The 17,209-nt window shown below is 44.4% G+C and overlaps 1 long non-coding RNA gene across 1 annotated transcript; it reads right to left on the reverse strand.

The window, feature by feature from the left end:
* Positions 1–8,618: 8,618 nt before the first annotated feature.
* LOC142748166 (uncharacterized) lies at positions 8,619–9,537 on the reverse strand. The gene is made up of 2 exons (XR_012882166.1): positions 9,427–9,537; positions 8,619–8,939 (listed from the first exon to the last, which is right to left on the reverse strand). It is a non-coding gene; the product is annotated as an uncharacterized LOC142748166 (long non-coding RNA).
* Between the last annotated feature and the right edge of the window lie 7,672 nt (positions 9,538–17,209).

Here is a 17,209-nt window from a genome sequence, read left to right on the forward strand (position 1 = left end):
GACGCGATCCTCTATTCTTAGCGCAGCCCCGCCTCCTGTCATGACGTTTCATCCCATGTGACTGCTGCAGCGGTCACACGGTTTACAGCGTCATCCCAGGAGGCGGGGCTACGTTCAGAAGAGAGAGATGCGTCACCTAAACTACGGCCGGTTCAGTAGAATTTGTAATTTTTTTTTTTTTTGTGAACCAGCTTAAAAAAATACAAAACTTTTGTGTTAGGGCCTGTTCACATCACCGTTCGCTTCCGCTCCGGGGTTCCGTCTGAGGTTTCTGTCGGGTGAACCCCGCAACGGAAAGTGAAAGTGATAGCACAGCTTCCGTCACCATTAGCGCAGTCGACTGCGCTATTGATTCCGTCCGAAAACCAGCCGGAATGGTGACGAACGGAAACCATTAGCGATGTTTCCGTCACCATTGAGATCAATAGTGACTGAAACGGAAGCTGTGCTGTCACTTTCACTTTCCGTTGCAGGGTTCACCCGACAGAAACCTCAGACTGAACCCCGGAGCGGAAGCGAACGGTGATGTGAACAGGCCCTAACACAAAAGTTTTGTGTTTTTTTAAGCTGGTTCACAAAAAAAAAATAATTCCAAATTCTACTGAACCAACTGCCTATTTAGAGACCGGCATCAGCTCCAGGAGCGACATCATAAGGGACACACTAGGCGGATATGCTGAGTAAGACTACACAGCTTATCCGCCCCGGTAGCCGCAGGGAATTCTGCCAGCAAAACCGCACCAAATAGTGGCGCAGGTTTCGGGAGGCGTGTCCGCTGCGGGAATCCTGCAGGGAAAAAAAGTTTAGACTTGCCCCGGCCGTAGTCCTGGTGACGCATCTCTCTCTTCTGAACGTAGCCCCGCCTCCTGGGATGACGCTGTAGACCATGTGACCGCTGCAGCAGTCACATGGGATGAAACGTCATGACAGGAGGCCGGGCTGCGCTAAGAATAGAGGATCGCGTCACCAGGACTACGGCCGGGGCAAGTCTAGACTTTTTTATAAATTTAAAAAAGTACCTTTTTTTTTCCTCATGTGTGATTTTTGCGGCAGAACCGCAGCATTTCCGCAACAGAGGAGCAGCGATTCCACAGAATAAATTGACACGCTGCGGCTTAAAAAGCCAAAAAGCCACACTGCAGGTCCATTTTTTTTGCAGCGTGTGAATGAGATTTGTTCAAATCTCATCCACTCGGCTGTGACTGTAATACGCTGCGGATTTTCCACAATAAAATGTGTTGCATAAAATCCGCAGCGTTCATGCCTAGTGTGTTCCTACCCTAAGGCCGGATTTACACAAGCGTGTGCTTTTTGCACGCGCAAAAAACGTGGCGTTTTGCGCATGCAAAAGGTCCATAACAGCTCCGTGTGTCAGCAGCGTATGATGCGCGGCTGCGTGATTTTCACGCAGCCGCCATCATTATGACACTCTGTTTGTAGCACGTGGTGCTTTTCTGTTTTCATTCATAGTTTATACGGCTGCGGAAGTGCTGGGCGGGATTTTCACGCACCCATTGACTTCAATGGGTGCGTGATGCGCGAACAATGCACAAATATAGGACATGTCATGAGTTTTACGCAGCGGACACACGGACACACGCTGCATGAAAATCACTGACAGTCTGAACGACCCCATAGAGTAACACAGGTCCGTGCGAGGCGTGTGAAAATCACGCACGTTGCACGGATGTATTACACGATCATCTGAATAAGCCCTAACAATAAGGCCCAGTTCAGAGTTTTTGGCCCTTGATATTGACTCGGACACTGCGTCAGAATCAGCACCAAACAACTTCCAAAACCGCCTCCCATTGATTTAATCTGAAATCAATGGGAGCCAGTCGCGGAAAAAAGAAAAAGCAGCACGTCCTTTCTTGCCGCGGTTCTGCCTCTGACCTGCCATCGAAATCAATGGGAGGCCGAAAATGCATTTTTCGCTGCGTTTTTTGTCAGCTGTCCTCAATCGCCGCGGGCAAAAAACGCAGCAAAAAAACGCGGCAAAAAAACGCGGCAAGATAGTGTGGGCAGATCAAAATCTGCCTCAAAATTCTTTAAGGAATTTTGAGGCAGATTTTTTTTTGCCTGCAAAATACTGTGTGAACAGGGCCATACATAAACAGCACTTTGAGATAATTTACTCACTGTGTCAGAAGAGATGCTCCCACTCCAGTCCTCTTCCGGCGATGTCTTCCAGGCGAGGTCTTCGGTCCAGACATCCAGGTAAGTTTTGTCCATGTGTGTCCGCGGCTGCGCGAGCTTCGTTCGCGGGTGCGCGCGCGGCCGATCGCGGGTGCGCGCGCGGGCGGTCTCCAGTGCGGGCGTTCGTGGGTGCGCGCTCGCGAGTGCGCACGCGCGGGAGTTTCCTTGTGCGCGCGATCGGGTGCGCGCGCGCGGGCGGACGGTTTGACAGCCCCCCATGACGAGGGGAGGGGGCCCGCAGCAGCAGCAGCAGCTCACGACATTCTTTTGGTGGAAAAAACGGGCCCCATTGCAGGGGCCCGTTTTTTCCTACCAAAAGAATGTCGCGGCAGTTGCTGGGCCCCCCTTTCAATTAGGTTTGGCCGGGCCCCTCACACCACTACCCCTAATACCCCCCTGATGGCGGCCCTGGCTGGGACCCAGACTTCCGACCGGACCTGTTGCCTCGACGTCGCTGCAGATCTAGGCGTCCGTCTCGATGATCCTGAAGAAGCCTGCCCCCTGGCCGGAACATCACCAGGCGGGGCGGCCGTACCTTGTCCTCCAAATCTTCCATCCGATGGGGGAGGGGGGGTGACAGGGAGCCCGGCCTGCGACTCCCTGCTTACCGTCGCGGCTGGGGATTCCTGCCAGGACGCAGGGCCTGGGAAGAGGCGGCCCTCCCAGCTGCCTGGCCTGCAGCGTCCGTGTTCGGGCTCCCCCTGCGACGCCGTGTCCGCGGGACCGCCTCTGGGCTGAGGCGCTCTGGAGGTCGGGACCGCCGGGAGGGACGGGTAGACCCGGCCTGAGTCGCCGTCACCCCCGGCAACGCTCTCTGCCTGCTCCGAGCAGGAGCGGTTGTTGCCGACTCCCCCCGCCGCCATAGTAATACTAGGAAGGAGGCCGGGGGAGGGGAGCCTGTCCCCCGCAGCAACAGACCTCGTAAGCCGGGCCTGACGTGGCGATACGGCCTCCGGGATCCTTGTAATTGCAGCCACGGTCTCCTCAAGCCAACCGGGACCGTGGTGCACAGCAGCGGCGCGCAGCCGCTCGAGTAATGCAGCCTCAGACATAGCACAGAGCAGGGCAACAGGGGAGCTTGTCTCTGTGCGTGTTACTCCTCCCGCTGCTTCCGGCTCAATGCTGAAAACAGCGGGAAGCTCAGCAACGGCACCAACTCCTCCTTGTCCCTCCTCCCCCTCCCTTCAACTTTCCTTCAACCCTTAACCCTTTCCCTCCTAGTGCTGTCATGGAGGCTTTCCTCCTAAGCCCTGCAGGCTGCGTCCAGCCTCTTCTTAATTGGCACATTTTTCACTGATGTAAATTAGTTTAAAACTGTTCATAAATTCCCCTCATGGACGACCAGAGATGCATCTAATTTATTTTATTTAAACTTTCTTTTATATTAAACCTAGCTAGCGTATGTAACGTAAGTCTTAATAAGCTTCCACCCATTATGTTGAATCATTGATTGTGCCCTTATGTTCCATTTTAAGAAATGTCTGTTTTTTCTGGCCAGGAACATTGCTGTGCAGGGAAACCTAACAAGTAAGGTGGCCCCTTCGCTCCAAGGATCATGGGGGTCCCAGCAGCGGACCACCTCACCAATCATAATTTAATGCCATTTCCTAGCAATATGCCCTAACTTTATCTGGTGTAAAACCCCTTTAATTATTGGGCGGGATTTTCAAATGCATTCACTTGAATGGGATAATACTGCAATACCTTGAAAAGCTACTACTTCTGTTTTAACCCCTTCAAACAGCTGATTGGCAGGGGTGCTGAGAGTCGGACCCCCACCGAGCTAATACTGTTGGCCTATACTAAGGACAGGCCTTCAATTTTAAAATCCTGTATAACCTATTTAACTTTGACGTTTGAAGGGAAGCAAGAGATTTTGAGCTGTGTGTGTGTGTGTGTGTGTGTGTGTGTGTGTGTGTGTGTGTGTGTGTGTGCGTGTGTGTGTGTGTGAAAAACAGAGCTCCGACTTCTATAAAGATATGTTACGATCATGTTCAAGTGTTGTCCAATAAACAGAAGAAAACCATTAGACCAATGGGTCTATGGATGTACAGTATACTGTTTCTATTCAATATTTCATGCTGCTGGGGATGTTGTGTAGTGTTGTGGGGCATTGCCTCCTAGTTTTCAGTTTCCCTAATACAATCTGAGACAGCTCTGACACCTGCTATATAAATATTGTGTTAAAGGGGTTTTCCAGTCTCTAAAAATTAATTGACTATCCTCAGGATAGGCCATCAAGGGCTGATTGCTCGTAAATGGGAGAAGGTTGTAATACTGTGAACCACCGCTACTGCTTTGTCGGCGATTCACGATATGAGCAGTGACCGTAACGAAGGGGAAGCAGCACTCGTACAAGCACTGCGGCCCCTTCAAAACAGCTGATTGGCGGACCCTGAGCGATCAATTATTGATGGCCTATCCTGAAGATAGGCCATCAATTTTTAGGGACTGGAAAACCCCTTTAAAGAGGAGAAGCAGGATGGGAGGTCTGTTGCTTTAGAGGTTGCGGATGGGCTGCCGAAGCCAAAGAGCCCGTGAGCAGGGGCGTAGCTAATGGCCCATGGGCCCCAGTGCAAAAGTTCTTCTTGGGCCTTCCCAACTTCTCCTCATGGCTGATGGCCACAGCCCAGCCGTAACTTTCAGCTGCATCGATTGGTACGGTTTGTACCTAACGTCTTAGGGGGCTTTCCAGAATAAGCAGTCATATGTTTGTACATGAGGGAAAAAAATACTTTCTAGCCATTATATGACTTGTATTCTGCATTATTTAGCAGTTTTCCCCTCTGCAGGCTCTATCACTAATTCTCAGTTGTCTCTGAAGGAGTAGGTGGAGTCTAACGGCTATCATGTCTTCTATACACTGCACACATAGAAGAGAATTCCGCTCTCCTATCTCTTCTATCTATCACATATATGTAGAAACAGCAGCAGGATGGAGGACATTATACAGCAGTACAGACCACAGTAGCTGAGAATCCAGCACTGGAGTGACATTGAAATCTTAACAGCAGCCTGTGGTTTTCTCACTATGCTCCTGCTTCCTCCCCTGATCACCCCTCCTCTCCCCATAGACTTGTATAAGCAGGCAGTTAAAAGATCCACCTTCTGCAGCCCGTCAATTCTGCTCTCTAACCAGGGATGGACTGTGCTTGACAACAGGGGATGGACAGCAGATTACAGGAAGGGAGACACCAAGTGGCAGTAACGTAACACAGAATTTGCATGTATAATATATCTAAATTTTAACAGTAAGAAAACTACAAAGTTCTTTAACAGGTATTCTACTAGAGGGGTGGATGCCGGGCTCAGCATCAGTACATTTAATGGGAATGTTATGCTATGGTTTGTGATTATTGTCTATTACCTGCCTACTCTGCTCGGCATTAGTTGCTGGGTTCACATGCATATACAGTATGTACTTTACTTCACTGCCATTTCTGTGCATTTAACTCCTTATTGTCTGCCCTTCACCTTACTCTGCTCAGCACTTGCAAGTATTGGTGGGGACATAAACATTTGTATTTCAATGTATTGCTATTAACTATTTATGAACTGGTATGTAATAGTGTCACCCTTTTATGGATTCTGTGTTATTGCCTGATTAGACTTGGTGTCTTTGCTGCCCATTGCGGCTTTCCTTTTAATCCAGCAATTTTACAAGATTTGTGATTTTTGTATACAATAAAGCTGTAATTTTGTATATTGTAGCCTTGTGTGCTCATAATTTTTGTAGGTTATATATTGCATTGACGAGCACGGCTGTTACTGTTTTTTTTATAGTTAGTTTATTCAGCTGCATATTTTTCCCCATATAGGACAGGGGGGTTATCTTATTGGTATCTCTATACTATTAGATAAGAAAAAGTTGTTTAAAAAATGAGTGTCCATTTAATTAACCCATAGATGCAGCACTAGCAGCCAGGGACGTTGCTAGGGTTTTAAAAGATCAGGGGCACAAGCTCCAAGACATATGTCTTGTCCTCCCCTCCAAAAAAATATATATATATCAGAGGCAGTATATTTATAAGACTATGACCCAGCACAGCTATGCCACTAGATAGGATTAGATACAGTTGCTCAGCAGACAGTATAACATATGATATGGCTAGGGTTTTTGGCTAAGCAGACACAGTGTCCCCAGCAGACAGTATCACACGAGAGGCTTAGTTAGATACAGGGCTCCAGCAGACAGTATCACACATGAGAGGCTTAGATACAGAGCCCCAGCAGACAGTATTACACATGAGAGGCTTAAATACAGAGCCCCAGCAGACAGTATTACACATGAGAGGCTTAGATACAGCGCCTCAGCAAACAGTATCACACATGAAATGCTTAGATACAGGGCTCCAGCAGACAGTATCACACATGAAAGGTTCAGATACAGGGCTCCAGCGGTCATTATTCATATACTCACCCTTCTCACTCCTGTTCGTGCCTCTTCGGGTGTAGCGCTGGATCCTGATACTATGCAGTGTCACAATGATATGTGCGCCACACATACAGTGTTCTGACGCTGAAAGGAGCTGTGCCCAAAGCCGAAGAGGCCTTGACTCAGGAGCGAGGAGGGTAAGTATATGGAGATTTTACTGTAGTAACAGGGGCCTGTGTAGTTAACTACATAGGCCCCAGTTACAAGCGTAACTGTGGACAGACATGGTGTGGGGGCCTTGGCACCCCATTTGCTCCAGGGCCAGGTCATAACTGCGACTCTTAGAGCTACGCCACTGCCCTAATCCAAGCTGAGAGTTTTCGTGACAGTTTGACAGGCAAAAAACTTCTTGAATTATCAGTAGGGAATATCTGTGTGCCCAGGTAAGCTTCCCTGGACTTACAGTACCTAGGCGCTGCAGTCCTGTCTGTTGTTGCCTAGAATAGGCGATGATTTGGTGTCCAGTCGCACTGCAGTAGAAGCAGAAACATCTATTTCTACAACAAGCTCATTCAGTTGTAGGTATTGTCACCCCGATTTGCATGGGTTCACCAGCAGATTATTGCACTGCGCGACATCCCCGCCAACCCCGATTAGAGTCTTATTGCGGCGGCTGGGAGGGAAAGACAGCGCTGGACCACAGAGAGGTGAGTACATTACAGCAGGACTTCCCTTTCCACAGGAACTACATTGTTAGCAAAGGGGGAAATGGCCCCTGAAAGGGCATCAAGGAAAACAACAAACAGCAGGTCCTTCTTTTCTGAGTTTCAAAATCAAAAGCCATAATTGGTTTGCCCATGTTGTCTTTGTTATGATATCCCCTGTCTTCTAATTACGCCACAGATGACAAAGATGTATCTGAAATATGGAAATATTTACTAAAAGAGTAGTGTCTTCTTTCTGATTTCTGTAGGATCTAGCATCTTGGAGCATGAAGACACATGTGGAATGTCCCAATCCTCTGAGGTATATTCTACCAAGGATGATGAAATACTGGAGATGGTGTACTTGCCTGATGATCATTGTAGTACCTCTGCAGATTTCCCCTTTATTGAAAGGATCGATGGAGGTCCAGATTGAGGTGGAGATGTGGAAGGAGTTTAGATGATGTGAAGATGGTAGTCAGTCCAGCCTTACATATCGCAACCATGGCCGGATTGATAGCCAAGTAATAAATATATAGTGGTGGCTCACTTATCCTAGGGCTGATAAAATCCCTACAGATTGCAACAATGATCCCTTACAACATACAGTCCCATGTACAAAACATCACTCCCCTCCCTTCAGCCAACCCCAACATATAGTCTCATGTGTAAAACATCACTCCCCTCCCTTCAGCCCCTTCCCACATGCAGTCTTATATGTAAAACATCACTCCCCTCCCTTCAGCCCCCTCCAACATACAGTCTTATATGTAAAACATCGCTCCTCCCTTCAGCCCCCTCCAACATATAGTCTCGTGTGTAAAAAATCACTCCCCTCCCTTCAGCCCCCTCCAACATATAGTCTTGTGTAAAACATCACTCCCCTCCCTTCAGCCCCTTCCCACATGCAGTCTTATATGTAAAACATCACTCTCCTCCCTTCAGTCCCTCCAACACACAGTCTTATGTGTAAAACATCACTCTCCACCCTTCAGTCCCCTCCAACATACAGTCTCATGTGTAAAACATCACTCTCCGCCCTTCAGCCTCCTCCAACATAGAGTCTTATGTGTAAAACATCACTCCACTCCCTTCAGCCCCCTCCAACATACAGTTCCATGTTAAAAAAAAATTACTCCCCTCCACCTATCCCCTTCCAACATATGGTTGAATGTGCAAAATATCCTTTCCCACACTTCAGCCCCCTCCAACATACAGTCCCATATAAAAAAAACTATTTAGATCCCTTCAGCCCCCCCCCCCCCAACATACAATCTCATCCATCAATCCCTCCTTTCCATTTACCTGTATACACGTGTAGACAACCACACCGCTGCTGCTTGCTGTTATAAACAGTACTGTAATCTTGGAGGCCCCATGTTTTCTTCCAAAAGGCCCCAACCCCTCCTGTGATATCATACCTAGCAGGAGCACAACTGAGATTGCAGGGGTTGGGTGACTGACTGACCCATGCAGAGACAGGTCAGAGAGGAGGTGGAAGAGCTACAGAAGTGGAGGATGAGGAGGAGAGCGGCCCACTGCAGACAATGGCCCATCTGGCATTTGTCAGAATTGCCAGATGACTGCAACCTTGAACAAGATGAGCTGACATATTTTCTGATATTTCTTCATTTTCAGGCGTTCGTGCACTCGAATAGATCCTATTAAAGAATGAAACATTTTAAATATGCAAAAAAAACATAAAATAAAATGGGAAATGGTAAAGGCCATCTAAAAAAGAGAAAAACACAAAGAAAATACAAATACATAAATACCCTATAGAGACCAGACTGTAACCCCCACACATGAGTCTTACCCCAACCATGAAAATATTACATTAACATAGAACCTAACAGATCTTTCTCTTGTTCTATAAACAGAGGTTTCATCTATAGAGGAGTTTTCATGAGAATTTAAGATGTTATCGAAATTCTATTATAGATATTATAGGTGGTGTTATTATATAGATGGTCTTAAAGATAGATTGTTATAATAGATGGTATGAATGCTGTTAATCCTGATGCTATTATAGATGTTACCATTGTTATTCTTGTAAAGAGTACCACTAAGTAAAAAATATTACGTTTAGTATTCACATAATTCCTGAACAGTTCTGTAATGAAAATATAATTACTGCAAAGCTCTTACCTCTATTGATGGTAACAAGCCCGGGTAGCAAATGTTATAAATGATCTAGGAATAGAAAGCAATTGTACAGTGAAGAGATAAGACTGACGCACTTGTCAAGGTGTGAGACATACTTATAGACCTGATGATGTCATAATATGTTAGAACTATATCTGACATCAGAGGAAGAATATGTAAATGACCCACACCCAAATCCTAGATGATGTAAACAGAGGAAGTGGATGCAGATGCTCCATGCCTAGATTGTAGATTATGACATCACAAGATGTATGTTCTGATTCCATTCCAGACAGTGATAGAGAGATGGATCCACCATATTCATAGCAGCTTTTGATACTTTCTTGTTCTGTTCAGTGCCAATACTATAATATATTAAACATATGCAGCATATAAGTATATTAACCCCTTCAGGATTGAGCCTGTTTTGGTCTTCAGGACAAAGACGATTTTTCAAATCTGACATGTATCACTTTATGTGGTAATAACTTGGGAATGCTTTTACCTATCCAAGTAATTATGAGATTGTTTTCTCGTGACCTATTGTACTTTAGGTTAGTGAAAAAATTTGGTCGATAAAGTCAATATTTATTTGTAAAAAACACCAAGATTTGGAGAAAATTTGCAAAAATTAGCATTTTTCTACATTTAAATGTATCTGCTTGTAAAACAGACAGTAATACTACACAAAATAGTTACTAGTTAACATTTTCCATATGTCTACTTTATGTTTACATCATTTTTTGAACATTCTTTTATTTTTCTAGGAAGTTACAAGACTTAGAACTTTAGCAGCGATTTCTCATATTTTCAAGAAAATTTCAAAAGGCTATTTTTACAGGGACCAGTTCAGTTCTGAAGTGGCTTTGAGGGCCTTATATATTAGAAAGTCCCCATAAATCACCCCATTTTGAAAACTGCATCCCTCAAAGTATTCAAAACAGCATTCAGAAAGTGTTTTAACCCTTTAGACGTTTCACAGGAATTAAAGCAAAGTAGAGGTGAAATTTACAAATTTCATATTTTTTTTGCCAAAATTCATTTGTAATACATTTTTTTCTATACCACAGAAAGTTTTACCCGATAAATGCAACTTAATATTTATTGCCCAGATTCTACAGTTTTTAGAAATATCCCACATGTGGCCCTTGTACGCTAATTTACTATTTAAAGGAGCACCTAGTGGATTTTGGGGCCTCCTTTTTTTTAGAATATATTTTAGGTACCATGTCAGGTTTGAAGAGGTCTTGTCGGGCCAAAACAATAAAGACCCCCAAAAGTGACCCCATTTTGGAAACTACACCCCTCAGGAAATTTATCTAGGGGTATAGTTAACATTTTGAACTCACAGTTTTTTTGCTAAATTTATTTGAATTAGTGAAGATGAAAATCTACTTTTTTTCTGAAAAAACATAGGAATTTTTTATTTTTTCAATCAATAAAAGAGAAAAAAACACCCAACATTTGTAAAGCAATTTCTACCGATTACGGAAATATGCCATATGTGGTAATAAACTGCTGTTTGGACCCACAGCAGGGCTTAGAAGGGAAGGAGCGCTATTTGGCTTTTGGAGTTCAAATTTAGCTGAAATGTTTTTTTGGATGCCATGTCGCATTTGCAAAGCCCCTGAGAGGCCAAAACAGTGGAAACCGCCCAAAAGTGACCCCCATTTTGGAAATTACACCACTTAAAGAATCTAACTAGGGGTATAGTGAGCATTTAGACCCCACAGGTCTTTTGCAGGATTTATTAGAATTATGCCGCGAAAATGAATATCAACATTTCTTCCACTAAAATCTTGAATTTTTTCAATTTCACAAAGGATAAAGGAGGAAAAAGCACCCCAACATCTGTAAAGCAATTTCTCCCGAGTACGGCTATACCCCACAAGTGGTCACAAATGTTTTTCATTAGAAAGTAATTAACCCTTTCCGGACTAAACCATTTTTTTATTTTCCTTTTTAGTTTTTCCCTCCCTGCCTTCCAAGAGCCATAACTTTTTTATTTTTCTGTCAATAGGGTGGTGTGAAGGCTTATTTTTTGAGGGACGAGTGGTTGTTTTTACTGGTACCATTTTTTTGGTACATACAACTTTTTGAGCACTTTTTATTACATTTTTTGGTAGAGCCAAGGTGACCAAAAAACAGCGATTTTGCAGTTTTAAATTCTTTATTTTTCACGTGAGCTAGCTCCATACATCACCCCCCATACAACGACATGCTATGTCATGGTGCGCGAAGGGGTTAATGTGCAGCGGATGGTGCAGAGCGAAAATTACAATTTTCCACTGATATGCCATTTTAGTGCACTACATGTTATGCCCAGTTTGTGCCACTGAAGACAAATACCTCATAAAATATTAACCGGGTTTTCCCGGGTATGGCGATGCCATATCAGTGGACATAAACTGCTGTTTGGGCACGCTATAGGGCTCAGAAGGGAGGGAGCGGCATTTGGAGTGCAGATTTAGCTTGTTAGTTCTAGTTCTGTTTGGCGTTTTACTGGTATTTCAGTTTATAATGTGGTGGCATATGTAATCTGCGCGGAGTACATTAGGGTATAATAAGAGGGTATAATAATGGGGTAAATAAATAATAATCCGCAGATGTGTGGCCAGTGTCGCACTGATAAATGGCGCCCAATCTTATCCGCTTTTGGAACACTCTGCACATTTTGCATCGCCATATTCTGAGAGCCAGAACTTTTTTATTTGTTTCTCCACCGGAGCTGTATAAGGGCTTATTCTTTGCGGGACAATCTGTACTTTTCATTGGTACCATTTTGGGGCACATGCAATTTTTTGATCACTTTTTATTCCATTTTTTGGCAAGCAAGGTGACCAAAAACCATCAATTCTGACAATGTTTTTTATTTATGGCGTTCACCCTGGGCTATAAATGACCATTTTACTTTATTCTGCGGGTCGGTACGATTACGGCAATACCATATGTATATAATTTTTTTACGTTTTGCAGCGTTTGTGCAATAAAATCACTTATTTATAAAATAAATAATTTTTTGTGTCACCATAGCGATAACTTTTTTATTTTTCTGTCAAAAAAGCTGTTTAAGGACTTGTTTTTTGCAGGATGGGTTGTAGTTTGTATTGGTACCATTTTGGCGTACATGAGACTTTTTGATCACTTTTTATTGTATATTTTGGGAGGGGTGGTGACCAAAAAATAATGATTCTGGCATTGTTTTTCGTTAATTTTTTTGCGGTGTTCACAGTGCGGGAAAAATAATATTACAGTTTTATAGTTGGGGTCGTTACAAATGCGGTGATACCAAATATGTGTACTTTTTTTAACGTGTTAATTTTTTTCTTATAATAAAATTCTTATTATAGGAAAAAAAGCTTTTTTTGTTTATGTCACTTCTAACTTTTATTTTTACACTTTTTAAAAAAAAAAATTATTATCTTTTTTTACTTGTCCCAATTGTTGACACTTAGACGTGCAGCTCTGATCGCTGCTAGAACACATTACACTACCTACGTAGTGTAATGTGTTCGAAGGGTATGCTCACACGCAGAGTCAAAAACGTCTCAAAATACGGAGCTGTTTTCAAGAGAAAACAGCTCCTGATTTTCAGACGTTTTTTGTGCCACTCGCGATTTTCTCAGCTTTTTTTTATGGCCGTTTTTGGAGCTTTTTTCAATAGAGTCTATGGAAAACGGCTCCAAAAACGTCCCAAGAAGTGTCGCGGACTTCTTTTTCACGCCCGTTTTTTTAGGCGGAAAAAACGCTCTGTCGGAACAGAACGCCGTTTTCCCATTGAAATCAATGGGCAGATGTTTGGAGGCGTTCTGCTTCCGATTTTTCACCCATTTTTCGGGCGTTTACGGCCCAAAAGACGGATGAAAATAGGCCGTGTGAACATACCCTAACTGTCATTGTGACTTGATAGTCACACTGACAGGAAGCCGCAGAGAACCGGCCGGAGGCTGCTCCTCCGAGGCTTCCGTACATGGCAACCCGGGTTGCCATTGTCTGGCCTCTGGTTGCCGTGATAAGGATCGCCAGCCCCCGCAAATGCATGTGGGGGGCTGCCGATCTGCTCTAAACCTCCTCAATGGGGCGATCGCAATCGGCCACCGCATCGAAGGGGTTAATTTCCAATTTCAGTGGCGACATGCCGCTGATCGGCAACGGGGAGAGTAGGGCAGACACCCTGTACAGTTAACTGCCGCTGCGGTGTAGCGCCGCACGGCGGTTAACTGTTAAAGCGCGGACGTAACTGCACGCCTAGGTGCGCGAAGTTACTGCTCACCTGGGCGTTCATTTATGCCAAGGTGCGGGAAGGGGTTAATTTCACTCAGCACTAAATGTGTTCTACAGCTGCATTATTTTATTTATTATAGTATTTATTTATAAACAGGGTATTTTATTGGGTTTCCTTAATGCAGAGCAAAATGGGCTGCAACCCTCGATCCTTAGGAGAAGACATCAATATTTGATTGGTAGGGATCTGAATCAGGACCCCCGCGAATAAGCAGAATGAAGGTGCCACGTACCATTTGTTGTGTACATAGACACAGTGGCTCATCTGTATGGATATCTGTGCCTAGTACTGCAGCTCTGACCCCCATTAATCAAATATTGATGACATATCCTGAAGTTAAGCAATCAAATGTAAATCCTGGGAAATGCCTTTAATCCAGGGACGTAGCTAAAGGCTCATGGGCCCGGGTGCAAGAATTCAGCTTGGGCCCCCCTACCCCTCCCCAACACCACTATCATCAGACCCCTGCGCCCGCCTATGCCCAGACGCCTTGCCCAACAGCCCCATAGTATAATGCCCCCACACAGTATAATGCTCCCATAGCTGCCCCCACACAGTATAATGCCACGTAACGTATAATGCCCCCCATAACAGCCCCATACCATATAATGCCCCCTATATCAGCTCCCCATACAGTATAATGCCCCACATAGCTGCCCCCATACATTATAGTGCCCCCCATATCAGCCCCCATACAGTATAATGCCCCAATATCAGCTCCCCATACAGTATAATGCCCCCATATCAGCTCCCCATACAGTAAAATGCCCCCATATCAGCTCCCCTATCAGCTCCCCATACAGTACAATGCCCCACATATGAGCTTCCCATACAGTATAATGCCCACCATATGAGCTCCCCATACAGTATAATGCCCATCCATATCAGCTCGCCATACAGTATGCCTCCCAAATCAGATCCCCATACAGTATAATGCCCCCATACAGTATAATGCCCCACCATATCAGCTCCCATACAGTACAATGCCCCCATGAGCTCCCCATACAGTGTAATGCCCCCATATCAACTCCCCATACAGTAAAATGCCCTCCATATGAGCTCCCCATACAGTATAATGCCCCTCATATGAGCTTCCCATACAGTATAATTCCCCCCATATGAGCTCTCCATACAGTATAATTCCCCCCATATGAGCTTCCCATACAGTATAATGCCCCCATATGAGCTCCCCATACAGTATAATGCCCATCCATTTCAGCTCCCATACAGTATAATGCCCCCATATGAGCTCCCCATACAGTGTAATGCCCCCATATCAACTCCCCATACAGTAAAATGCCCTCCATATGAGCTCCCCATACAGTATAATGCCCCCCATATGAGCATCCCATACAGTAAAATTCCCCCCATATGAGCTCCCCATACAGTATAATGCTCCCCATATGAGCTTCCCATACAGTATAATGCCCCCCATATGAGCTCCCCATACAGTATAATGCCCCCCATATGAGCTACCCATACAGTATAATGCCCCCTATGTCAGCCCCCTCATACAGTATAATTCCCCCATATCAGCCCCCATGGAGTATAATGCCCCCCCACGCAATATCGGCCCCCCATACAGTATAATGCCCCCATATGTGCATAAAAATAGCATAATTACTTACATATCCCCGTTCCTTCGCCTCCTCCAGTGTGTGCTATGAGTGACACAGCGCAGGCAGGCGCGATGATGTCGCTACATTCCGCCTGCCTGCGTCGAGCCTCTCAGGGCACAGTGAATGCTGGATCAAGGAGACGTCAGCTCCTTGCTCCAGCATTGAATGGAACCGGGACCCCGGTGAGTGACACGCGACCCCGCCGGAGGTCTTCACTCGAATCCCCAGGGGGGCGCGACCCACAGTGTGTAATGTATTGTGTTGTATTATTCAGTTTGCGGTGGAGACCTCGGGGCCCATTAAATTACAACCCACCCCTCCTCTCTCCACCGCAAAAAGCACAATACAACACAATACATTACAAGGCAACATAACACAATACATTACATTACAAGCCAACACAATACATTACAAGACAATACAACACAATACATTACAGACTCTGCAGCTCACCTGGAGTCTTCCGCACCGGCTCTTCCACTGCACTGGCTGGAAGACGTATCACGTGACAACACGGTCACATGGTACACTAAGTACCATGTGACCGTAACCAGGAAGTGCCGGCTTAAAGGCACAGAAAATAAATTTTTAACAAGCATGCTGTATGGCAACGGGGTCCCGTGGGCCCCCCAGGCTTTGGGGCCCGGTCGCAACTGCGACCCCTATAGCTACGCCACTGAGCTACACCCCTAATTTTAATTCTAAAACATAATCGCTTTGTTTCAATATGCATTTCAAGCCTGGTGAATCAATTCCACAACCTCTTCTACCATCTCTGCCTATTGTACCAGGCAAGAGGTTTTCTTTTATGACATACATGCTGTGCTACTTGGTCAGCTCTAAATAGCAAGAGCAAGATTGTAGTATTTATATATAATGAGAATTAGACTAAAATAAGTAATCTGCAATATGTTAACTGGTGCAAGAAAATCGAGTCACAATGTGATTCACAAGTGAGTTTTTTTCATTTTTGGGGGGTACACTCCCCCAAAAAATTTTTTAGACCATTACTTTTGCTGCACCACTAGGGAATGATTATGCTCATCATACATTAAAAAAAAAAAATTCTATGGGGATGTGTATTTTTTTTTTTATTGTTGACTACAAATTTGTATTTTAATTTATTTTATTTTTCATTGGATACTGCAGCCTATATTTATGCATTCTTTATTTTTATTCGGAGTACTCACACAGTTATTAATGAGTGACTCATAATATGTCTCTTAAATAAATATATATACAGTGAAGGAAATAAGTATTTGATCCCTTGCTGATTTTGTAAGTTTGCCCAAAATTATATTTATTTATTTGCATTGTGCACAGAGAAATAAGTATTTGATCCCCTACCAACCATTAAGAGTTCAGCCTCCTCCAGACCAGTTACACGCTCCAAATCAACTTGGTGCCTTCATTAAAGACAGCTGTAGATCCGAGTTGCCAAGCGACAGCCTCGAAATCTTAATTATTTACAGATGATCTGCAAAGAGGAGTGGGCCAAAATTCCATCTAATATGTGTGCAAACCTCATCATCAACTACAAAAAACGTCTGACTGCTGTGCTTGCCAACAAGGGTTTTGCCACCAAGTATTAAGTCTTGTTTGCCAAAGGGATCAAATACTTATTTCTCTGTGCACAATGCAAATAAATATATAAAATTGTGACAATGTGATTTTCTGTTTTTTTTTTAATATAATCTATCTCTCACTGGTAAAATTAACCTAGCCTAAAAATTCTAGACTGTTCATGTCTTTGACAGTGGGCAAACTTACAAAATCAGCAAGGGATCAAATACTTATTTCCTTCACTGTACACATTATGTTGCAAAATGTGCACATCTGACCATCACACCTAGATGAGCTTGTTGGACGAAGCAATTTCAAA

The sequence above is a fragment of the Rhinoderma darwinii genome, chromosome 3 (genome assembly GCF_050947455.1).
Source record: "Rhinoderma darwinii isolate aRhiDar2 chromosome 3, aRhiDar2.hap1, whole genome shotgun sequence".
NCBI classification, from domain to species: Eukaryota; Metazoa; Chordata; class Amphibia; order Anura; family Rhinodermatidae; genus Rhinoderma; species Rhinoderma darwinii.